Source organism: Lissotriton vulgaris, chromosome 8, assembly GCF_964263255.1.
Source record: "Lissotriton vulgaris chromosome 8, aLisVul1.2, whole genome shotgun sequence".
Taxonomy (NCBI): domain Eukaryota; kingdom Metazoa; phylum Chordata; class Amphibia; order Caudata; family Salamandridae; genus Lissotriton; species Lissotriton vulgaris.
In genome coordinates, this window is record NC_141696.1 from 495,216,204 (window position 1) to 495,242,663 (window position 26,460).

The following is a 26,460-nucleotide window of genomic DNA, read 5'->3' on the forward strand; positions in this document are numbered from 1 at the left end:
CTATCACCATCAAAGTAATATTGATTGATTGGAAATCTAGTAACAGTGTTATACCACACCTGGTGGGCTTGGATCACCTACCTAAGAAGCACCCACAAAACTCAATCTAGTAACAAAGGTTACCTTCTAACATCCCAAAGTATTTGGGAGACACTAGAGCTCTTTAATAACCGCAACACACCATCAAAATGGGAAATCCTCCACAGCTAATCCCTCATGGCCACAAATGATTTTTCCCATCCCCATACTCTAACACCCTTCCTTTCGAACCACATTACACTGACTCTCCCCTCACCCATTCTCAGTTCCTGAACCAGACCACACCTACAACGGTGCTAGGACTCTCATATGCTGCTGAGACATTCCCTTGAGACTAACCATATCTACTACTGCCTATTGATACATATCTCTCCCACATACCAATGTTATTGTCTCAACCTATAATCCCGTTGCAACTCTTAGGAAAGTACAACAGCCTACATTTACTGATGTTAATCATAAGAACACAATGAGGTACAAATCTTGACATTGATCATGATTTCTGCTAGCTGTTTTTTTCTTCTCCCCCTTGTTGTTCTTCTTTGCAATAATTTTTGCATTACTAAACATCCCCCAAAAATTAATTTTAACAAAAAAAGTGGTAAAGATTTTGATCTGACATGATATCTGAACGATCCCAGAAAAAAATGCTCAGAAAAAAAAATTACGGGTATTTAGTCAAAGCATATTTAGGTGAAAATTAAAACCCGTACAAGATATAAAGGTACCAAGGCATCACAATAGTTTGTCACAACCAAAGCATGCAAAATTCCATTTCTCTTTTTCTGCGTTTAGTTTATATAGATATCACTGGTCTGCAACTTCTCCCAGCTCAATTTTTTAGTGCGCTGATAGTAGGCGTGCTATGGTAAAGCGAGGAATGTGTCACAGTAATGCAGAGAGCTGTAATGATGTCAACTTGTTATTTACTTTCCGAATCTGAATGACTGAGCAAGGCGAAAGGAGAATCAATCAGCCACAATGTGACCCAACAGGCGGAAAAAACACTGCAAGTCTTAGAAGCCAGCAATGTGGGGGAAGGGAAAAGCACATGTAACCAGGGCAATGTTGCATCATTTACTTTACGCTGGGTTGTATTGCTGTCTTTTCCCCTCGATTGGATGTAATGTTCGCAGCTCTTAATCTGTCTGAAATCAGAGAAAAATAACAACAAAGCATAGCGCATACAGAACGCCGAGGGAGATGACCCCGGGGGCTTGGATTGTAGCGGATTTGTTGCTGAATTCTATATTGCTGAATCACAGCTATGGAAAGATACTGTAAGTGCGCTATTTTCTTGTGTGTCTTTAAAAACTATAATTGTGTTTCACTGGTACCTTCCTCTCAGTTTTATGTGGACCTGGGGACCTTTTCTCAAGCTGATTTCCTGGTGTGGTATGAATGTCAGGGTCACTGCGAAGTGGAACATTTTGTCTGTTTACATTTTCAGCAGAAGGGATGTTGAACTTCACGCCCCCTGGCTCAATTGTATGTTTGGTTTTGTAACAGGAAGAACATGCTTTGTGGCTCGTATGGAATGGATGCATCCTTGACTTCGCTGGGTGAATCGTACCTAGCATATAATAATGTGTTTACAAGCATAGGGCTGAGTGCTTGTCACTTCCTTTCGTTACTGTGTACAAAGGTTATCGGCCAAGAGAAACGCCTCCACAATAATTTAATACCGGGAACCAACAAAATGAATTTATTTTGAACAAGAAAAAAATGACATGTATCCACTTACTGAAAGCAATGTTTATGTGTTTCATAAAGCGGTAAATGCACATCACAACGTGCCCGTTTCCTGAGGGGGCAGGGCGGGAGTCTGGGCGGGCACGTTGAGCAGCAGCGAGCACTCCAGCCTAATAATACATTAGCAGACGGGGGTTACTTTAGTGCACTCTAGGCTCCGAAGGGGGCGGGGAGGTGTGTAACCGAGAAGATTTGTCTGCTTCCTCCACCTCTCTAAACCCAAATGAGTGACTTGTCTTCTTTTCCCCCAGGTCACTGGCTGAGCTCCTTAGTTTGAGGCTGGCGCGTGTGTGTGTATTATGAAGATATTATTCAATTTTTAGCTGCTGCTGCTCCTCTTCCTCAGAAACACACACCCGCTCGCGCGCACTCATCGAATCTCCCAGTGAAGCACCTCCTATAACCGCCATATCACATCAGACACTGGTATTGGGGGAGGGGGGACTCCTCCGAGTTCCCTTCCCCCTCCGGCTCCGGGACTTCCCTTTCAATCAGTTTAACGTTTCTGTGTCAAAGGGAAACGACCTCCTGGGCAGAGAGAGGGAGTTTGCAGCTGCCCCACCTCATGAATGGTTGACAGGATTTACAGAAGAGTTACCATGCCGGGGAAGTGAAAAAAAAAAGAGCCATCGAAAGAGTCTGGGTTGTGCATGAGTGTGCCTTTCTGCAAAGAACGTGACTCCCCCCTCCCACCGCTCCGACAAGTGAAAATCTGGGACTGGGATCCCTCCCTTGGGGTGTGAGAGGTGAGTTTTTAGAGCGCATATTTAGGACTTGCGCTCAGATGCTCGGTTGTTTATATGATGAGTGGAACAACTTCCTCACTGTGCCCCTTTATAAATACTGGGAGTTCTTTTGGCTGGTAATAACGACTGATCGTTTGTTGCATCACATGTGGACGTTGGGGTTTCTGTTTCATTTATTGACATATTAACTGGAAAAAATGTCGTGGTTGCTTCCTGTGGGGTCGTTGTGAAATCGTGGGTCGCGCAATTTAGTGCGCGGGGGAAGGGAATCAGACTGCATTCGGAGACAGCAAAAGGCGTCACTGTCCATGTTTTGCAAGTAAACTGGTATATTGTCACTTACCGCCTCACCATATGGCTATTGTTTACAAACGTATTTGAAGAATGCCCTCTTTAAAGTATTGTCTAATTTAAAGTTATTCACTCTGTTGGTGGTGTGTGGAGTTTCCAGTCACCTGACCTTGGGTGGAGAAGAGGGTGGATCCGATTTATTTACAGTACCCCGAGCAGGGAGGCTGCTGTCAGAAAGGCAATTCATACTAAGCAAACAGGATTTTTTTTTTTGTGGCGGTTTTATTCTGCCCTTAAAAACACACATTGTATGAGGTTAACTCACTAACTTCCAGCAGGCCAATGAAAACTCGGGGCGGCGTTTTACAGACTTGTAAAAGTTTAGTACTTAGGTTCACAATTGAGTAACTTGACTGACTGTGTGTGTTGCTCGGAAGTTGATGTTTCTTACTTTGACAAGGCAAAGTGATTGTTGATAGCTTTGCATGCCCCTTGAGAGGCCTGCGTCTCCTTCTCCATTGTCACAATGTTACGAGATGATAGAGTGGCCAGTGTAGTTAGTTTGTTATTGAGTTAACCATATATAACACCTATCAAAATCAAATGTAATAAAAATTTTGTTCAGAATTTGATTACCCTTTGCAATGCTCCACCCAATGAATTTGTGTGTATCAAAGTGTATAACTTTTTAAAATAATTTTTAAAATTGTATTAGATAGATCATTTTCAAACCAAAATTGTAATTTTATTGCTAAAAAGTTGTTGTTCTCGCAAGAGAACTGAATCAAATAAACTAAACTTGAGTTAACCATAGAACCACACAAAAAGTAGTTTAACATGCACTGACCAATGTTGACAGTTGACATAGTTGAGTGTGTGGTGGAAGTGACTTGGGTAATGGGTGTCTGTGTTAGTGTTACCTGCCAGGAATGTAGCACTTTATGCTATTGATATGCTTTTGATCAAAGTGTTTAAATAGCTTAGTTAAAAAGTTGCCTAAAATTTGTGTTGTCAATGTGTCCTCATGGTTGCGGACAATAGTTTAAACTCTTGGGCCTTGTCCTCTACAAGAGTTTGCACCCTTGCTTTGTTTTTTGTACTTTAGCACTGGCAGATCAGGTGTTGGCAGGCCCTACATGAATTTTTGTCCTATGATGCAGTACTTTTGTCCGAGATAAATATACCTTTACACCTACATAAGGCTTCCATCAAGGGAGAGTGGGCTGCTTATATAATGTGCCTGATGTTGTTCGATCTGTTTATTAAAGGCAGAGTCTTGTTTCCTTATTTTATGTTTCGACTTTTAGGGTAGGCCTGTGCTGACCACATTGACATTACTTAGTTTGCCAGGCTGTACCATTTGATCTGGTTACCTCCATTCTGCACTTCATTTGAAGAGTGACAGTTCCTTCTGAAACAGCAGTAATAGGAAGTTGGCCACTTTTACTTCAGAATTGACTTTGGGGATGAAATGTATATTCAGAAACTACTTCTAGATTTTGAGCTGGGCTTTGGACTGTTCTCTGGCCTTATAGGATGGGCACTGGGCAGGGGTGTGGCATTTTATAAAATACTTACCTGTTCAAGGGACAGAATGCTTCATTTACTTGTCTTGTAACTTTTCCCATGCTTTGAGGTGACAAATGATGGCTCTGTTCTCCTTATATCAGGGCTTTATTTCCGCTTCCAACATTGTTTCTGGGTACAGTTTTGTTTGTGTTTGGATTCTAGCATGGCTTTGATTATTTATGATCATACATAACTCCGAACTGTATCAGGGCTCTATTTTATGAACAAGCTCTGCTTAGGCCATCTTTCTGATCAATGTAGGGCTTTAAAATTACCAGCACTTTGATAACGTAGATTATAGCAGTGTTAAGCATATTATTGTTTTCTTCATACGGTTGCTCTCTTTTTTATTCATTTGTGAGAAAAGAGTCTTGTAAACTGCTTTAGCAACTGTTCTTTTAAACATTAACTTGATTTTACAAAATGTGACTGTACATCCAGATTAGATTTGCAGTTCAGTGCCTAGGTTGCAAGCTGAGGGTTATTGAGACCCCTTGCAGTCTGACTCTATACTTGACCAAATGTAATTCGTTAAATCGCTTCATATCGCTGTGCGTCAGTTCTGTTGCTTGCCATGCATGTGAAACTATGGTTTACATGTCTATATTAGACTAACTCTTCAAGGCCTGGTACGAAAATGATAAGGGCTCAAACCTTAGTTATTTATGCATGTAAGTTTGTCTTACACCTATAAAAGTTGGAGATGAACATTTTTGTGTGAGCGTATCTACTCACAGGGACTGGAATTAGGAAGAATGTGATAGGTCCAGAACTGGAATTCCCCGTTAGTTACTGCACACCTACACATTTATAGGTATCCACCAACTCCTGTCCAATTGCTTTCCACCATAGGAAATGTACTCCTGATAAGGGCAGGAGCAAACTTTTTTACAGGATGAGAAGGGACCTTACCTCCTTCCAAAAACTGTGGGGGATTAAAGAAAGGGATTTCTTTTTTCCTGCAAGGTGCAAAATATTTCCACCACAGCAGCGGCTTCTACGCTGCTGTGGTGGAGGGACGGTATCTCCCCCACCAGCATCTGCAAAAATTAAAAGGATAATAAACCAGGTTTATTATCATTTCATTTTTCTCTCTCTGGTGAATCTTGGGGGCAGGGCCATCGCAAGGGAGGGGCAGTCATTGAGGGAGAGTGGTGGGCACTGTGATCAGTGTACATGGCCGTTTGGCCGACCTTATCAGGCCAGCCAAAGCGTCATGCACACCGAAGCTCTTCGCCAATCCCAGATGCATTGCTGTGTTGGAGACGCCAGACGCAGGCTCCTAGTATCCCTGAGAGTGAAATCAAGTACGCTCAGGCAAATCCTGACACTGCTCTCGTCAGGATTGGCTGCAGGGGATTCTGGGAGTCTGTGGTGGTGAAGAGAACAGCAGCAATGCAGCAGGACGAACAGGTACTTTTTTTGTTTTTGCAATTGTTGCTTTCCCACCTCCCTCCCCCATGGTCCGCCACTCATCGCGGACACCAGCCGCTACTGCACCACAGAGAAAAACAAGTTTTAACAAGTGAATTTGCACTTGCTCCGCAGATTTTTGCATGAGCAAATATATGCATGTATATTTGCTCAGGCAAGAATAGAATTAATATATGTTTGCTAAGACTATAGTTTCTAGACTTGCCTCTGTAAATTCATGTGAATGTCATACTCATTTGAATTTATGAAAGTTGTAAATTTGCAACCATGAAAGGTCTGATGTCTGTCAGTGCACTTTTGTGACTGTAATAATTTTCTTGCTAATAACAAAATTTCAAATTCCAAAGCTTTATTCGGTTTAAAAACAGAAACCATAAAAGCATACTACATAAACGCATTTAAAAATCTTAAAATTCAATTAAAAATTTCAGATCAAATTTACAAGGCCAAAGGTACCATCAACAGATCGTGCAATTAACATGATATATACAATTTTCTAATTCTTGGTACTATACAATAGACAATGTTTAAAATAACCAAGCGGTTTATTGCAATTCCATGGATCAATGACCATAAAAGAAGATAAAGTGCAAATGTGCAATAACCACCATTTTCCATTGGGAATTTGACTCTGAAAGGCCACTGCAAAGTTCAAGAAACAAGAACGCAGTAATACAAAGTTTGTCCTTAAAACAACATCATTTTGTGACCAGTTTGCTAATTATTATCTCACATATCAGTCTCGAGACATTTAATCAGGTTCTCGGCTTTTCCTTACCCTAAATCATTGTATGTCATTTTGTGACCAAGAGATCTCATATAACGGGCCTCCAAATGGGAATTGTTACGTCTTATTTTAATTGCCACTTGCATAAAGGCCACAACTGCACTACAAACTTTTAAATTTGCTAATCTACATATGTATTCGAAGGCAGGTTTATAAGAAAATAGCCTCTCACTTCTAAACAGTGGGCTTAAATATTCTTTCCTAATCCTTCTATAAAAATCACAAAAAAGGATAAAGTGCAACGTTGTCTGGTTTGATATACCGTCACATGGGCACTTTGGCAAAGTACAATTCCACTTGCCCATTTTCGGATAAGTTATTAAAAAATGGGCCAGTCCCATACTTAATCTTGTGAGACAAAATCTATGTGATCAGTTTGTGACCAGTATTAGATAATTTTGTACCCCTGTCCCAAGTGTTCTGTCGCATTACTCCTTCGTCATTTGTTTTGTATTAGCATCGACTTCCCTCAACCATGTACGTGAGTTGATCAAATTAGTCTCCAGCGTTTTTTATCATAATCTTGTATTTGGGAGGGGTTATCTAATTCAGTGTTTGTAGTACATTCATTTAAAAGACTTTTGATATATATCAGCCATGGGATTTTCTTACCATGTTCTAATGCAACAGAATCTTTGATAACACCCTGTGTGAATTTTGTGCCCTCTTTATGCCATATCCTGTGCCATGTGTTTATACTTGTAGTGCTTATGAAATCGTATATGTACGCGGCCCCCAATTCTCTATGAACGCTGTAGGTAGGGGTTGAATTGGGTACCGCACGCAGCCTTTGGAAAAAAGCATTTTCTTGTGTTTGAATGCTTGTAGAATTTGCTGCTCCCCATAGTGCTGCACCATAACAGGTACCACGGGTGCACTTACTCTTATATAATGTCATAATTTCTCTGAAAGGTTTGCTACCCATCTTTTTGGAAAATCTAAAAAGTGCCTCAGTCGTTACAGCAAATTTTTGTTTACATTGCTGGATGTGGGCTCTCCAGCCTCCGCTGGCTGTAAAGATTAGACCTATGTATACAAGAGTTTGTTTGTTCAATAGGGACAAATTGTGTACATGGTGGATCTTTGTTTTTGCTCTTCCTTTCCCACCTCCCATTGTGAATGTTTTTTTTTCAGATTTAGTACCAAGTCTTTTTCAGACATAAGATCTGCATATTTTTCTATGAGGGGCTGAAGCCCGTTTTGCAGTTCTCGATAAGAGAAACTGCGTCCTCCGCATACAGTCAAATTGGAACTTGCGTTTACCAACTTTTCGTGCGTCGGCAATTAGTTGTTGTAACTCTTTATCAACCCCATTTATATACAGTGAGAAGAGAAGAGGGGCAAGCACACAACGCTGTCTGATATCCCGGGGTACCCTAAATCTTGTGGCGCACTTTCCGTCCAACACATAGCGAACTCTAGCGCTTTAGTGACTATAGAATTTTGAGAGGTATGCAATAATATCTTTTGGGGCACCCATGTGAGTTAGTGTTTGACACATCTTAGAATGATTAACCAAATCAAAAGCGCTCGTAAGATCAAGAAAGCAAAGATGAAAATGCACTTTTTTCCAGGGCCACCGTAACTTCTTCAAGAGTAATAGGGTCCATATTTGGGGTATCAATAGTTATATAATTCACATTTAAGTCTGTTGGATCAGAAACATCATTTACAAAATTGTTTACTGATGAAATGTAAGATTCCTTATCTGAATTAAAAACCTTTGTAAAATGACTTATCCAGTCTTGGGATTGTACTAAACTTTCAATTTTAACAGCACCGCTATTTTTAAAATAGGGGTAATTTATTGTTTTCCAAAAGAGCGATGAATCCCTTATATCTCCAGCCTACATCAATTTTTCCCATGCCTCATTTTGAATTTCCCTTTTGTGTCTTTCTAATGGTTTGTTTATATATCAGCCTACGGTTTTTAACCTGTCCTCTAACTCTGGGTTTAATTTTCAGAGCATTTCTTAGTTGCTGGTTAGCGTCCGTACATTGTGAGTCAAACCAGCTAACTGTTGGGAAATTACAAGAGGCAATGTTACGGAAAACCCAAATGATCTGTTTATTAGATGAATCCTCCCTGTTACATATTTCTATATCATTTTTGCAAGCAGTCAGCAATCTCTCCACCAATATGTTTGGATTTATGCCAGAACATTTAATCGAGATACTGTTCCCCCTGCGTTGTTATAGTCTGTGCAAGGCATGGCCCTGTCTGGAGTATTAAATATAATCTAATAGTTAAGATCAATGGATCGCTTAGGCAACCCTTTTTTACCTCCATTTCCAATATTTGTATTTTGCTGTGTGCTGAGATTAGTATATGATCAATAATTGAGCATTGACCGTGTCCTACAAAGGTTGGTAGCTCTAAAGTGGCCTCTGAAAGCGATTGGTCCACCACTTCTTGATTGTATTTATTGATTATCATATTAATTGCTTCGCCGTATGTGTTGTGTGGGAATGTGTATAATTTCCATCTTCCCTAGCCCCACGTCCACATAATTTTCCATCTACGTCGCTACATCTCTTGACATTAAAATCTCCAGCCCAAATCAAAAAATAATCACTCTTAACCTGGTTCAGAAAAATGTCAAGCTCCTTCTCTAGAGATATAATGACTTGGTTATCAAAAACATTATAAAAATGTATTACCACAAAAAACTGAGAATCATTTGAGTATAGCAGCAACATTTGGAAATAGGGTGAGCTGGTATATACTTTCTTCAGGGTTAACGGATATGTAACCGAAAGTAGAAATGCTAAACCACCCTTTGCCCTTCCATTTCGTGAAGGTGTTGCTTGCGTTTCAATTATTGAGAAGCCGTCAATATAAAAAGGTTCAGTGTGCCAGGTTTCCTGTATACCAATAATTTGTGAGGTTTTAAAAAAATGTGGCCATACATTAACATTTAATTTTGTATTTACGCCCGTTATGTTCCAACAGACAAAGGCCAAGCTGTGTGGTGTCACTGGATTTGGTGAGTCTGGTTCAGGGCTAAGTCAATCGCAGGCATCCAGGGTTGTCAGGGGTGCAAAATGACAAGCTAATTCAAAGTCTGGATAAAAGGACAATAGTGGATCCCGCAGACCATATCCACGATTTTTCGAGTGCATTATTTCTGGTGCTCGGTTAATAACCGTATTCCTTGTGGTTTGGCCTAATGACATAACAGTATTTTCGGTGCCATTTACAGTATTGGCCAAGAGGTTATGCCCCATGGATTGGGGTTTATAAAAAAAACCTAGGGGGAGGGCCATAATCGATAATTTGTTGGCATGGGATAAGTGATCAGTGGTAGAAAACAAAATCCTTTCTACAAAGTGCGGTTGGTTAAAATTAATGATGACACGATCACCATGAAAACATTTACGGGAACTACCCACCCAATTAACCCTAGTCACCATATTTATGTATCTGTCTGCCCTTTTACCAAGTGCCGTATTTTATGTTAACCAGTGTAGTACCTTATTTTTTAATTGTCTATAACCCTCCCTCCCACCCTGGGGGAGAGTGGGCACATTTCCCTATACCATCACGTATGGTGGTAAATGGATATTAAGCAAACTATACATAGAATTTTTCGGGACATCCTTATTTACTTTTGTATTTTGGTTCTCGTTTATATTCCTTCGTTGTTGGTTTCGTGCACCCAAACCTTCATCTAGGCCTGGGGTAAGGAGCCGGGACGAGGCCAGTCGAGAGTGTACTTTATTGTAATCGGGCCTTGGTTTGGAGGGTGGATTATCCTTAGGGGTTATAGTTAAAGTTTCTAAATGTAATCTGTTCCATGTCAAGGGAGCCAAATGGGGATTTATTTCTGCCTTCCTTAATGTGCTATTTGTAAATTTAGAGATACTCTTTTCAATTGAGGTCAACCGCTGGATAATTGGGCCTAACTTGCTATCCATAATATCGTTGAGTGTGTTCTGCATGGATTCAAAGAATAACTTCAAATCTTCCTTGGTCAACCCCTGGGTTACGGGTGTATTCTTGGTAGGTGGTTCCACCCTCGAACATTTTGCCTTCCCTCCAGGTAGCTGGCTTTTTTCCTTTTCACACATGGCCCTTGGTTTGCACACTCCACCCCTCCTGGCCTCCCATGGGTAACTGGTCTATTAATAGGTGAATTTAGTGAGGGACCAGTATTTTTACCCCCCCAAAGCACTGTTTGACAAAAATGCCTTTGCATTCCCCCCTCCAAGCACCCCCCCCCCCCCCAGTGGTAATTGTTAAAATAGTGGGACTGAGAGGTACCTGCTTTTTTTTTCGTGAAAATAACTGGATGCACAGTCTGGTAAATCTAACTCCAGTAGAGGCAAGATCTCGGGTGCATCAGCATTTTTTTCCACAGGACAAGTTTTAGCTGAAGGGTTGGAGAGATGTGAGGTTATGGGAGAACTTGATAAGCGCTTATTTACTAGGACTATCTCTCTATCTCTTTGTCCAGCACCAATGCTGCCAGCTTTAAAAACGAACCCATGGTTACTTGGTTGGTTGATTGCTTTATTTCGATATGCATATATCATAAAAGCGATACAAAAGATTAAAACAGCATGTCGAAAAGAGTATGACTGTACAATAAGTAGAAAACATTAAAACACATTAGATTGTCATAAATTAGTTAAAAGAAGATTAAATTGATATGGACAGTCTTCTAAGTCTAATCAACCAGGCCCATTTTAAAAACTTGGCAACGGCACAAACAATCGGAGGAGCTGTATTAGTTAAAAGAATCCGAAGGGCGACAGAGTGCTGGCGAGTGCCCAATTCTCTGCAGATAGGTCCAAGCCAACGTGATCTTGGTCGGCCGTAATCTGGGCATTCAAAAAGAAAATGTGGCACAGTCTCTGGTTTATCGGGACAGAGAGCACAGTATCGTGAAGAGGGCTGGGATTTATTCCACCTGGAACAGAGGTCAGCCAAGGGTAACAACCCCAGCCGGAATTTGATGTACAGGGACCGGTCCATGGCAATTGTTATTAGGTCCATGTATGGCTCGTAGGCAACGACATCTTTTATCAGCAGAAAAGCTGCGGTGGTTTTGCAGTGCTGCTGATTGCTGATGCGCTACACGCGGACCCACTCCCAGAACAGTTTTTTTAGGGTCTCCTTCGGGGGGGCGGAGTGACTATGCCAACAAGAGTCCAGGCCTAGGTCCCCTAGAAGGTGTTTGATGTTCTTCAACCATTTGATACTGTGCCAACCGTCGGAGTGCATCACCTCGGCAAGGCCGTCAGCGTAGGGTTTTAGCTCCGGTACCTTCCACAGACGGGCCCAGAGCAAGAGTGGTCGAAGGCGAGCCTGGTCCCCTATTGCTTTACAGCCAGCATCCATGAGCACTGGAATAGTCGGACTACTCGATGGTATGGCAAGGAGATCTTTAATGAATTTGTTTTCCGCCTTGCACAGTAGATCCACTTTGTCCAGACCCCACAATTCAGCTCCATATAATGACCCAGGGACCGCACGAGCTTTATATATATCAAGTAGAAGGGCAACACAGTGTTTAGTTGAGTTGTTAAACTCTTTGAGGAGAGCCCCCCCCCACACTTTTATGGGACAATACCATTTTGTTGATGTGGGCGGACCAGTTCATCGCGTCGTTGAGTCGAATTCCCAAGTAGTCGAATTCTGCCACTCTTTCTAAGGGTATAGAATTCAAATTAGGGGGGCGGCCAAGTTTGCGGGGCGGGTGCAAAACTAAGTACTTGGTCTTTTCCACATTGATGACAAGGCCCCTGGAGGTGCAAAAGTCCTGGAAGCGATTTAGTAATGTCTGGAGACCTTGGGGGGTTTTAGAGATGAGGAGGGTGTCGTCGGCGAACAGCAAGGTTGGAATTTTTACGCCTCCCAAGGTGGGAGCGTCTGCTGGTTCGCCGAGTAGATGGTCTACCACCCCATTGATATAGAGGGAAAATAGGGTGGGGGCCAGAACACAGCCTTGCCTTACTCCCCTCTCGACCCTGATCTTATCGGTCTTTTCCCCCGTTCAACCCCCATCTAACCTGGGCATAGGTGTTTTTGTGCAGTTTAATAAGGAGGTTTAATAAATACGGGGGCATCCCTAGATCGTGTAGCACCCTCCAGAGTTCCTCCCTGGGAACCAGGTCAAAGGCAGTCTTTAGGTCAATAAAGGCCAAATAGAGACTGCCTTTGCCTAGCTCCACCACCTTCCAGTGTAGTAACAGGAGCCTAAATACCTGTTCAATGGTTCCGGTGCCTGAGCGGAACCCGGCTTGCATGTCGGACAGGATGTGGTTTTCATCCACCCATTGCGAGATCCTCCCCAAAATCACTTTCCCCGCCAATTTCTGGGACGAATCTATTAGGCTTATAGGCCTATAGTTCCCAGGTAAGTCCCTACTGCCCTTCTTGTAAATGGGGACCACCTCAGCACCTCTCCAGGAATCTGGCACCGGGCCTCCCGCGACAATTGCGTTAAGGAGTGCAGAAATTATTACCCCCCACTCTTCCGGGTATGCTCGAAGGATATCGCCTGGGAGGCCATCCGGGCCAGCTGCTTTAAGTGGGACCAGGGTTTTGATCTGTTTTGTAACATCCAAAACAGAAAAGGATTCCAGGTCTTGGGCCAGACTAGAGGGCGGGGGGTCAAAGGGGTCATTTAGTGAGCCTTCAATGGCAGAGTAGAGTTTTTGGAAGTGGGAGAACCAAGTTTGGGCGTTGATGGTACAGGGCCTCGAAGTATCGTCAGGACGGTTCCTGGTGCCCACCAAATCCCAAAAGCATTTTGCGTCTTTCCCTCGACTGGCGGTCAGAAGGTCCTGCCAGAAGTTATCCTCCCACTCCATCTTGGCGTTTTTTTGGCAGAGTGCGTAGTGCCTCCTGGCCACCCTAGTCCTAGATGGTAATTTGGACTTTACTGCTTCAATGAGAAGTGACTTCGCCTCCCTGCACTTCTGATTGAACCAGCCCAATCTGCCTCGTGGGCTAGGTTTCCTTCTATTCGTGTTAGCTGGCACTACGAAAAGATCACTAATAGCCTGGGTTATAGTGCAGAACCTCGAGGCCACCTCCGACAACCCGTCCACCTGGTGGTCAAAGTTGGATAGGGCTGAAGCAAGAAGCTGCCTGATGGCAGAGGTTTTCTCCTCTGAGAGTGCTAGCTTTGCCCACTTTAGCCGCCGGCCACAGTTGGCGACTACTGACAGGTCCGGGAGGGGATTACAGGAAGTTCTAGTCACAGGGCAGGATATCCACCTGTGAGACATGGTGAGAGAGAGAAGATTGTGATCACTCTCGACAGATGGTATGATCACCATGTCCTCCACCATGCTCCACAGGTGTATGTCAAGGAGGAAATAGTCAATCCGTGACGTGTGCCCTGGCCTATTGTAGGTGTGGGCCCCAGCTTTGTCAGACCTGGTCCTGCCATTGGCAGCCCTCAGGCCGAACTCCATGGCTATCGAGTTGATCTGGAGGGCCACTTCTGTCCACTTTTTGATGGGATTCAGTTCAAGGGACGGGATCCCCCACCTGGCATCGAGTTCCTCTTGATCAGATAAGATTTCAAGGTCCAGGGGCTCGAAGGTGCAGTTAAGATCGCCCCCCCACCAGGGTGCAGGACCTATGAGGTGATAAGCGGAGCTGGGCTTCTAAGCAAGATATTACCGGAGATTCTCTGCCCCCCTTTGTGCCTCGGGCGTAAATGTTAAAAATATTTAAAATAACTCGGCCTTGGGAGTTTTTCAACACTATGTTCAGGAGATCCGGGCATTTAGTATTCCGCTCCACCACCCTGCAGTTGAGTTCTGAAGCCACCCAAATTAAGAGGCCACCCGAAGGGCGGCCCCTGCCGGTTGCACTAGGGGCTGCTGGCAGAAAGTGGGTGGAGTAACCTGCCTTATGCAGGGGCACCCCGCTCCAGGTTTCCTGGAACAGGCATATGGAGTATTGCTCCACCAGCGAGTTCCAGTCTGGGAGTGCTAACTTCCTCTCGAGGCCCGCCACATTCCAGCTGAAAACCCTAAACAAGGGGTCCGTCACAGCTGCAATGCTGCGGTTCCCGACGGGGGGCAACGTCTCCACAGCCCCCACAACAGGAAGGCCAACCAGTAAGCCGGGAGGTTCGCTGATTTCCCCTTGCTCTGAAACATACTTGGCGGTAACCTGGCTTTGTAGTGCAGTCGAGGGGCAACAGATTTTAGGGGAGGGGATGGGCTCAACAGCAGGACTTGGAACCTCAGGATCATCCCCGGGAACGTCAAGGAGTCAGCAGCCCCAGAAGCCCCAGTTCTGCATCACTGGCGCTGGGTAGAGCCGCTGTGCGAAGACTCCCGGGGAGGGGAAGCCATGGGCGTTGTTTAGAGTAGGGGGCCCGACAGGGCATAGAGGAGTGGTCGGGATCGTTCTTGGGTAAAAGAAGGATAGGTCGACAGCATCGACCCCCATTCCAGCCGTACGGCCTTGGGAGCATATTGCGTGGGCAGCTCTTATATCTTGAAAATTAACCACCACGCAATCGCCCTCAAAAAGTTTTTTCCGGTGGCCAATCCAACTCACCCTGCGCACCCCAAGGATCAGGCCGTCTACACCCACTGGAAGAGGTCTATTAGTTTTCATCCAGTGGATGACTTTGTTTTTCAGCGCCTGGTGTGTTTCCTGTTGTGATTCTTTTAGGAGGGGGACTTTGGTGAGGACAACAACATAAGGGTGACATTCTGGTGGGAGATTTACCGGAGGGCACTTGCGTGGCGGAATATGCTCGGGGGCCGCTAGGGGAGGATTTTTTTGGCAAGGAGGGGATTTTAGACAGAGGCGGATTTATGGGTGGAGAGGTTGGTTTGGTAGCCCTAGAGGTAGGTGCTGCTCCGTTGGTTTTAACAGGCGCAGCAATTGCCGAGTGGGCACTTGGGCCGGTCCCTTTCTTCTGTGGGATCTTTTGGGCGGGGTTCGGCACAAGTGCCGTTGCTACTGAGGGGGGAGTGCCGTGCACCTGAGCTACGTGGGTGAGTTCACCAGTCGTCGCCCGCTTCGCACCGGCCAGAGGGACAGGGGTAAGGGCTTTCCCCGAGGCCGGTGTTTTAGCCGGCAGTGACGACTGGGCTCTAGTTGTTTGACCTACTGGGACCTCCTTAACCACATTCCTATCTGGGATGAATTCAGAAGGTCTAGATTGCACTTTCAGCAGGGTTTTCAGAGAGAAAAAGTTGTCCCTAGTGGCCTGTTCAAAATTGTCGAGTCTAACCCCCAGGCTCCTAACTTGGTCAAGTAGCGGATTAAACAGAGATTTTAACAAATTCTCGAGAGACTCGAGAGAAGTAACCTGGTTTGCTAGAGCCGGTGTGGCTGGGGGCAGGAGGGACAGTGTCGGGGGCTCGGCTGCATGCTGGGGGGGACCTGCAATCCTAAGGGGTTCCAGCTCCCCAGTACCTTGGTGTGTAGTACCCCTATTAAGCTTTGTCCTAGAACGCTTGTGGAGCATGGAATAATTCCCCCTCCGAGTGTTGATTCCCCTTTTCCTTTTCCTATGGACCCGCGGAGATGGAATCTGGGGAAGAGGTGATGTGAGAGGAGAGGGAACAATGGGGTCCGCAATAGACCTGTTGTCGGGAGGGCTGGTTGTGTGTGAGGATGGGCCAGAAGCAATAGCCTCGATGCAGCGACTACCTGGAGAGGGAAGTGATATGAGGCTTTCTATCCTGTCTAGTCCAGCCTCTAGCACTGCAATGTGATGCTCATCAGGTTGGGGCAAGATGGCAGAGGGGATAGGCGGCGATAGAGCATGAGCCACAGTTCCCAAAGAGGAGCGCTTAGATGGAAGGAGGTCAAGTGAGAGGCGGCGTTCCGTCATTGCGATCTCCTTTTCAATGACGTTAGCCACCCGGGTGATGAATTTGTCCATTGTTCCAATCATCGTGGAACCCCCTATAGCAATTGCTCCACCACCCCTCAAGGCTTTACCATATCTGGTGGACATGGTGAATCCGAAGCCTGCAGATAGACTCGGGGGGATAGAAGACGTGGAGGTCGATGAAAAAGGGGGGTGGCCCAGCCCAGCCTCGGACAGCCCCTGACTGCCACAGACTGCCCGCCCTTTGCTCGGGCTTCGCTCGGCGTCCCGCTCGCGTCCCGCTAAGCGTCAGGCAGTTTGTTAAGTAGAGGGCGTTGCAGGTGGGGGCGTGTCAGAAGGTGGGCGCGTCCGCTCTCCGGTCTGGGGAAGCAGGGACTCCTGGTCTACTGAGTCCCTGCTTAGCGCCGGCGAGATTGGGCTTCCAGGCGCCTCCCAGGTGCGGCGCGCAGATCTCCTCTCCCTTCTTCAACCGCGAAGCGGCACCCGCGGAGCGGGTGCGGCGAGGAGCAGCGGTGATTTACAACCCAGTAGCAGACAGTAGGAGTAGCGTGGGTCCAAACGGCAGCAAGCAACCACTTTCAGGTGGGTCCCCCATGGTTACTGCAGAGCCAGTAGCGCCGGCTGTACTACGCCTCCCACTTCGTTAAAGTGGTTTGCTACGCTACTCTATTACACTTCAACCCTACTGTGACCACAAAAACAGTCCGAAACAATCAAAAAGCATACAATTATAGAGAACCCCAGGGCTCACATTTGATCCGGTATTGCACTTGTGCCTTGTGCAGTACAAACTTTTCTATTCCTCCAACACATGAATGAGAAAAACAGTACCATATACAATATTTCTCAGCGGGAAGGTGGATTAGTTACATTCACATGGACAGATACAGATACTGTCAAGTTAACAAAATATTCACCAAATAAATAAATATTTATGATAGGTCCTCAAATCCTCCTGAAGACTGTATAGATGTATTTAACCAGTGTTATGGGGTATAGATTAATTGTCCCGACCATGATAGCTGTTCAGTCCAGAAAACCTCCTTTACCTTTTTGCCACAGATGGGAAGTTTTAACCAGCGAGGAAATCCACAGGCCTCCAGGCCTGTTGTGGAGATGCAGTGAGTCCACCTTGTTTCCTGGGGCTCGTAGTTGCAGTTCCCTCCTGACGGCAAGCTGCAAAGTGTGGCAGATCAATTACTGGCTTACAGTCCTTCTCCACTAATGTTGTGGGGTTTACCAAAGGATCACTGGCAGATAACCAAGATAAGCGTGTGACTCTACTCGGGGTGTAGGGAAGATCTCCAGTAGTGGGCCAAGAATGAGAACTCATCGGTGAATTACAGTCTTCCGGTCCTTTTTGTAATGTTGGTAGTGTGGCCCAGTCCGGCCTCCTTCGACCACTGACGGGCTCGGACGGCCCCTCTCTCGGTCCGGGCTTCGCTCGGACTTCGCCAGGGCAGGTCCACGATGGGCCCGTGCTGCGGGAGCCCGAGCTTGGTTATGAGCGCTGGATGACGTGGGAAAATCCATCACTTGCGGCTCCTGCCGCTATACGCGCTGGGCAATGTAGTTCCCCCGACTCCGTGCAGCCCAGCAACAAAGTATCAGTTCAGTTCTCCCGGCTCCGTACAATCTGGCAGGCTGGCAACAAAGTAACAAAATAACCGTTTAAGGTCACTTTTGTCACTTTAAGAATTTGCTCCTTAATATATTGTGTATGCACGTTGGTAGCACTGGTTTTCCACTAAGTCTAACTCCAAATTTGCCTCAGTTTTTCTGTATTTATTGGCATATAATGAAGGAGCATTATAAATGGCCACAAATTAACTTTACATACATGTTTTCACATTGCAGCCAATGTCAGTAATGCAAACTTAGCTAACACCTTAAAGTGCTCAGCCCAATAGTAAACGGTTTCCATTAACGAACCATGTATACAATTTTGACCATCTTATAGATACAATGCTAGTATTGCCTTTGCAGCCGACAGTCCTGTTTTCCATAATTGTACTGTGTAAACTGGCTACTAAAGGGTTTGTGTAGAAGGGAGTTGGGGCTACTTATTCCTTGCACAAAATAAACACCAAGACTTGTTGTCCTTAACCTCAAACAGTATATCCTGAGTGATAGGCTATAAGGATTCCAGATCCCTGAATGGGGAATTCTTGCCCAGTAGTAGAAATTGATTCTCAGTGGCATTGTGCCATATGTATGTTCCATCATCCAAAGGTAATTTGATTTAAGCTCTCTGTGATGTAGCAATGATTTCCTGCTTAAGCTTCTAAGCAGAAGTAGTTATGAGTATTGTACATGTACATCAGTATGTGCAGGTGGTGGTATACACTTAGCTGTGCCAGGGGACATGTATGTATATTAAAATGTACTACCTCTTAAAGATGAAACATGGAGCACACAACTTTAGCCTGAATTGAATAAATTCCTTTTAGGCCTGCTGTTTGGCGCTTGCTTTCTTTGAGAACTTTGTTGAAATCAAGTGAGTGGTTCTCTTGTGATGAGGGCGAGGGGGGATCTTGATTGGTTTAGATTTTAATATGCTCACTGTTTTTAGTTGTTTAAGTGTGTTGAGTGTTGTCCTTTTCACTTACCCATGCCTCTCAGTTTGGCTGTTGGGTTTCAGTATTCTGGAAATGCTCTGTTTGGAAATTCAGCTCTTGTATGACACTAGTTGTAGTCCTAGATGGTGTGGTCCACACTCCCTTTCTAGTTTGTGGGCAAGGTTGGGTTGTGATTATAAAGAGAAGGGACTGATATTATGCGATGTGATGTTTGAGAGATTTATATAGCGCACCAATGCCCATTGGTGTCTTGGCGCTCATAGCGGAGGAAAGTGCCTGCGTTTCAGGTGTGGGTAATTTAGGTTAAATTAATTTGAGAAAAGCTATGTCTTTAAAAGCTTTCTGAATCCGAGTAGCGTTGGACAGCTTTTGATGTTTATTGGGAGTGAGTTCCATAGTTTTGCTGTGCCCAGGATAAAGCTTCTTCCGCCCCAGTTGACTTTCTAAAATTTTGGAGTCCGGAGGAGTTTGCTTTGTGCTGAGCGAAGGTGTCTTGGAGGATGGTACCAGGTGAGATGGTGTTTCAGAAATGCTGGTCCCTTTCCATGTAATGCCTTATATGCTAGACAGAGGGCCTTAAAATCTATTCTCTTTTTCATGGGGAGCTAATGGAGTTTTTTAAGGCCTTCCGATATGGGCTGAAATTTATGGATGTTCAGTATTACTCTGGCGGCTGCCTTTTGAGTCCGCTGGAGCTTGGCCATGTGCTGTTTTTGGATGCATATGCATAGGGCATTTCCGTAGTCCAGTCTGGTCAAGGCTAGAACTGCGACTAAAGTTTTTACTGTTTCAGGGGGAATGAAAGTGCGTATTTTACGTATGGATTTTAAAGTCAGGAATGTCATTGATACAACTTTGTTGACCTGATGTTGAAAGGACAATTTGTCATCAAAGATGACGCCCAAATTCCTAGCTTTTTGAACTGGGGTGGGGAGCACGCCCATGCTATGGGGCCACCAGTTCTGAGCCCAAAAAGAGGTATCTGATCCGAATAGGAGGACCTCTGTTTTGGTGCCGTTAATCTTTAAACAAATCGACCCCATCCATTAGTTTATGTTGTACATACATTGTTTAAAGCTATCGGCAGTGCCTTCAGGGCTGCTTGATATTGACACCACGATTTGGGTGTCATCCGCATAAGATATTGCTGTAAATCCATATTTCCTAATGATGTTGGCCAGAGGAGTCACGTAAATGTTAAACAGGGTGGGGCTCAGCGTGGAGCCCTGCAGCACTCCACATGGGCACGTAAACTGCTCTGAGCGGGAGCTGCCGACCTGATCGTATTGATATCTACTGTTCAGATAGAATTTGACCAGTTTTAGGGCAGAGTTCTTGACTCCTGTTTCTTCGATCCGTTTGATTAGTATATCATGGTTCACGGTGTCAAAAGCCGCCGACAGATCCAATAGGATTAGGGCGGCCCTGGCTCCTGTGTCCAGAATTGCCCAGATCTCTCCGGCTGCCATAACCAGGGCAGTTTCTGTGCCGTGCCCTTGTCGGAACATGTACTGGGAGGAATCCGGTAGGTCTGCCGACGAGATGAAGGTTGTTAGTTGGGAATTGAGGATTTTTTCCATTACTTTGGCCGGGAAAGGAATCCTGGCTATAGGTCTTTAATTGCTGTGATCATTGGGATCTGAATTGTTTTTTTTTAGTACAGGCAGAACTGACACCGTTTTTCAAGCATCTGAATAGACGCCAGATGTTATGATTTCTTTGTAGAGTATACAAAGTTGTTCACTGAATATGTCTGGTGCCATATGGAATATCATGGTGAGCATGGATCCGATGGTGCTCCAGATTTTATGGATTTGATAGTTTGTGTTATTAGTTCAATGCTAGGTGGATCAAAGGAGTCTAGGACGCTTATGGGACATGGGATGTTTGAAGCGGAAGTGTTTGTCATGTCGTCATCCCAGTCTGAGAGCAATTCAAAGATGATAAGCACTTTTCCCTTAAAATAATCTTCAAGTTGGTTGCAGAATGCTACGCTAGTGTCTTTATTTCGTGGTTCTGGAAGTTTGACTAGTTTCTTCAGTGTTGAAAATAGTTCTTTACTGGAGTTGCCTGCTTGTTGTATTTTATCTGAGAAGTATATTCTTGTCCATTATCATCTTTTTATAAGTGTTCAGTGATTGGGAATATATTTCTCTTTCGGCAACAGTGTAGTTGCTTCTCCAGTGCCGCTCAGCTTTCTTACAGATTTGCTTCTGTTTGCGCAAGGCATCACAGAACCAGGGTTCAGATTTCTTTGTGCGCTTGCTGGTAACGCTTTTTTCCGGTGCCAGCAAGTCTACTGCAGACTTAAACCAGTTGGAAAAGCTGTCTGCCGCTAGGTTTGACTCAGGTTTCAGGTCAGGATAGGAGGATGCTAGGGTACATTGCAACTGATGGGGGGTGATGTACTTCAAATTGCGTCTTTTGCATGTCTTATGGGATATATGTGGGTTGGGAATGTGGTGTGTGATAGTTACAGTGAACAGGATGGCTCTGTGATCTGACCATGGAACTGGCATAACCTCTGTATTTTAAGGTGGGGGTTGGATGTAAATAACCCATCCAAGGTGTGAACTGCGTCATGTGTGGGGTGCATGCCTTTCTGCCCCATCATGGCATTGGCCATAACCTGTATTAGTGATAATGTATTATGGTCTTCTAAGTTTGCGAGGTGATAGTTGAAATCAAATAGTATGCAGTAGTCCTCAGAGTCAGTTGCTGGATTCTAATATTGGGCTGATTATTTTCTTCAAATTTACATTTATTTTTCATGCATGGTGGTCTGTATAGTAGTGTGCCGTTGAAGGTGTAATTAGCACTTCGAGTGATTTGGAAGGAAGGCAGCTCGCAGTCCGAGCTGCTGCCTGCCGGGGAGCCTTTTACATCCAGAGAGTTGTTAGCTATGATCGCTAGGCCTCCACCCGTTTTGGATAGTCTGTCGTTTTTTATAATATGCCAAATAGTGCTATAATTGCGTGCCACTTTATTTTAGAATTCATGGGGGGTGGTGGTTGTGGATTGGTTCTCATGGATTGTGTCTAGTATTAACGTAGGTATCTCAAATTGGCAGAGTGGGGTATTCCCCCGTCCTACTTAAGCAATTATCTCCTTCTATTTGGACACATCGAGCCCCCTTGCTGTTCAATTTATGTAAAGCTGATAATGGCTTTTCATTGGTCATGGGAAAGACCTTCTCCTCAAAAATGTATTCCAACAGGCTTCCCATGATGCAATATGCAGATGAGTTGCTTATCTTGTATCATACGAAAATGGGTGTGCAGTGCGCCCGTAATCAACATCATATCTACAGCACTGCGAATAAGCTGGTGGCCAATTCATCACTTTAGTTTCATCGGATCATAGGCAGTTAAAAGAACAAGCCAAAATCAAGAAGGAGGCTGAGGAACTTAATTAACCATCTCACAAACATTTAAGTATAATTATCTTGGAGTCTAGTTTCCAGACTCTGGGAAACTCGGCTTCCACCTCAAACACATTACCAGGAAGGCTCAGGCAGTTACATTTGCCTTCTGCAGATTAAACTCTCAATTATATTCGCCAACGACGGTGGCCAACTTGTGAGTCATGCAAGCGAAGCTACTTCTAATTCTTATTTATGGCCAACATGTCTACCCTGGGCAAGTCCCTCCTTTACAGAAAAAGCTTCAATGTAATGCCAATAGCAGGCTGTTTTTTATGTACTTGTCACTCGCTGCTTCGCCTGGAGTTTTGCCTAACTGGCCAGGACTTTGACTGCAAGGCCTCACTTCTAAATACTATCGTGCAGTGCAGTTCAAAAAGCCAAACCAGAGACTTTAAAAAACAGACCCTTCAAGTAATTTTCACTGTCACGATTAATCCCTGGTCTGAGTATCTTAGAATGGTGGAAAACAACCTAAACCTCAACACAGTTCAACTGGCGACCTCAACTATTTCACATTCAAGAATAATGCTCATCTTGAAGAAGCAAGCAGTGACTCTTTCAATGGAGGCCGACCTAGCAACAGAGCACAGCATCACTTATGCCACAACAATATAACCAGCACTGGCGTTGCCAATAGGTCTCGCAGTAGGAAAGTTGGAGCTATTGGTTTTGTAAATGACAAAGCCCTTTATGTTTTTAAAATGAAAACAAAAAAAAAAGGCATTGTTATTTGAAAAAGCCAGTACAGTGAGTGACGCAACTCTTCTATTGAGTTGTTTCTAGTGAACAGGCAAAGATACGAGTCACAGAATGCTAATCCCTAATAAGGAGATAGGGCTGCGGCTCGAGCGCGACAGCCATAAATCCGTGTGGGAAAATCAAAGCCGGAAACAATACCAAAAAAGAACAAGTAACCAGGTACATGAGGGAAGTGCTACGCTCACATGGAGACTTCAGTCACTAATCCCAGGTGCCTTACTTGCTCTGTCCTGAGTTAATTCCCAACATTACAGAAATCAACGGATTATGACTTTAAATTAAATAAAAGTTAAATTAACATTTAAAAGGGTGTTTTGTGCCAAATGGAAACACTGAGAACTGCATGTCTAAGAATGCCAACATTCAAGGTGTTATAGAAAAGGAAGACTGCTGTAATAATAAAGGTGACAAAGATGAAAGTTTGCGTAAAAGATCAAATGTTGGATGTCACTGAAGGCTCGAGCCTGGTTCGAGTCAGATGTCCTGCTCTGGCTCAACCAGACCCACAAACCAAAAATAATCCAAGATGATAGTTTCCGACTCCCTTGCACCACTCCGTGCACAGTCACTATATTCTCCAAAGCCTCTTGTGTGCAGTACAAGAGGGGCTAGCCAGGGCAGTTGATTATTCACATTTTCACAATCAAAATGCAAAAGTACACAACAGCCTGTCTGCGATGAATGACGTGACAGTGCATGAGAGGGATGGAAGGAGAGAGGGAGTGGTGCCCAAGGATGGACAGTGAAAGAAAGAGACAGTGGATGGAAGAGAAAGACTGGTAAAGGGAGGAACAGCAGAGGAAGTAATCAGAAAGAGACAGAAGATAAAGGAGAGAAAAAGAGAAGGGAGTCCCAAGGAGAAACGATTGAGACTAAAAGACGCAAAGAGGGATAATAGATAATGTTTTATTGCACACTTAATTAAAATTATTGCAAGCAAACTAGGTTATGAACAATTTCAAATATTAAAAATGAAGTGTGAGAGTATGACGTCCTATTAATCTAAAGATTAAAAAAAATATTTAAACATCATATTGTCAGATGAGTAAACATGGAGATTAAAACAATTAGCACAGTATAAGGAGGATGAGGAAGGCGAGGCAGCCTCTGAGGCAGATGGAGAATGAGGGAACGTGAGAGAGTGGTCACATGACAATTTGTTTTCCAGCTCAACACGAGTTTGAGGTCTCAGGGCCACGCCAGTCCCTGGCGCGGATTGCTCCATGAATTCTCTGCCTAAATGTAGAGTGGGACCTTAAAATAAGTAGCAGAGAATCGACCAATGGGAGTGCTGAACCAGTTAAGAATGATTGAGAAATTAAAGAAGACAATGATAAATATCCGGCTTCCCATTATTATTGTTTTGCAGAAATCGGAGATAAGCGGTTTCCACGCGTAACATTAAAATACACAGATAAGAGTCAGGTTGTCAAGAAAACCACAGCAAATAAGTAGGCAACAATTAAAACAAGTAAAAAAACGCTCACGAGAGCGAGGCCAGTAAGTTCGGGAGCACATTACTGTGAAGTCTGATGGGCGGGGGAGCGGCATCCTTTCAAGTCGACAAATGGTGGTGTTCGGGCGGCTTCCTTTCAAGTCTCATGGGGGGGGGAGCGAATGGAAAGTTAAATTAACATTTACAAGGGTGTTTTGTGTGAAATGGAAACACTGAGAAATGCATGTCTAAGAACGCCAACATTCAAGAGGTTACATAGGAAAGGAAAACTGTTGTAATAATGAAGGTGACATAGATGAAAGTGTGCATAAAAGATCAAATGTTGGATGTCACTGAAGGCTCGAGCCTGGTTCGAGTCAGATGTCCTGCTCTGGCTCAACCAGAGCCACAAGCCAACTGTTGCTTGTCTAAATACTTCCAAGGTCCCAAAACGGAGACCTATTGGCTATGCCAATGCTTGTTTTTTATTATGTCACTACTCCCATCCCAAGCTGTAATCAATCATATACTATTGGAAGTCACAAAAAGTAGCTTACTCTGTCTACTCAAAGCTGAAGGGGAACTCGTGTGTTCCTGGTTGCAGAACCGTGGAGGCTTTGTAGTGTGAAAAAATTCTAAAAAAACATGGCGCTATAAGTTGATGCTCAGCTGTCAAAGAAAAGAAGTAATAAAAACCGTATTTTCCCAACATTGGACTTTAAATCCCAAAGCACCCGCTGATATGCAAACGATTGAGTCCTGCAGGTCTGACTATGAAAAACTAGGAGTTGATAGTGTGCATTTTATACCCAGCTGCTTGGTACTCATCTTATCGACCTCTGAAGGATGAAAGGCTGAGGAGCCTCGTTGACCTTTGGGCCGGTGACTTGCACCAAGGCCTCGATTCGCAGATTTAATGGCGCCTCCCTTTATTTTTTTGCGTTGATGTGCAGTAAAAAATCTAAAGCAATTGCTCCTGACTACCCTGAAGAAATCCATACTAGTAAAGGGATACCAGTCCCGCACTGCTTTTTAGCAGCGCCAAACGCTGCACCACCGTGCGTGTGAAATGTAGGCACTCCAGGAAGGCTTGCACGTTTAATCTCCAGCTCCGTGCATTGATGGGTGTCCAGCTGGCATGTGGCAGTGTTAACCAAGAACCTGTGATGCAGAAAATAGAGATGCCATTGCCTCTTCCTGAACAAAACAAACAAAAAAAACAATGCCCTGAATGAACGGGGCGAGTGGTGCCGTATTGCTGATAAATGCTCGGCATAAAACCACAGATAGGAGTAAAGTGGAAAGACTTACTTCTCTTAATGGCTGCGCAGATGGACGACAGGGCTCACTGGCTGCAAAGAAACGGGGCTGCAAACTTTCACGAAAGTGAAAGATAATTAGACAAGAGGCGGCGAATGCATTACTTATCGACCAAACATGGCGCTATAAGTTGATGCTCAGCTGTCACAAAGAAAAGAAGTAATACAAACTGTATTTTCCTAACACTGGACTTTAAATCCCAAAGCATCAGCTGATATGCAAACGATTGAGTCCTGCAGGTCTGACTATAAAAAACTAAGAGTTGAACGTGTGCATTTTATACCCAGCTGCTTGGTACTCCTCTTATCGACCTCTGAAGGATGAAAGGCTGAGGAGCCTCGTTGGGCTTTGAGCCAGTGACTTGCACCAAGGGGTCGACCAGCAGATTTAACGGCGCCTCCTTTATTTTTTAGCGGTAATGTGCAGTAAAAAATCTTAAGCATTTGCTCCTCACTACCCTGAATAAATCCATGTTAATAAAAGGATACCAGTCCCGCACTGCTT

General features: G+C 44.4%; 1 protein-coding gene across 8 annotated transcripts in view; it reads left to right on the plus strand.

Moving 5' to 3' along the window:
* The first annotated feature begins 974 nt into the window (after positions 1-974).
* The window catches only part of LOC147697229 (F-box-like/WD repeat-containing protein TBL1X), a 929,968-nt gene continuing 904,482 nt past the window's right edge, over positions 975-26,460 (plus strand). Inside the window, exon 1 of one of the 8 annotated variants that reach the window (XM_086934318.1) lies at positions 975-1,319. The gene's annotated coding sequence lies outside the window, so the exon portion shown is untranslated. Of the gene's footprint in view, positions 1,320-1,969; positions 2,538-26,460 lie in introns of those variants that run through there. The other 7 variants (XM_086934313.1, XM_086934320.1, XM_086934315.1 and 4 more) reach the window with 7 other exon arrangements.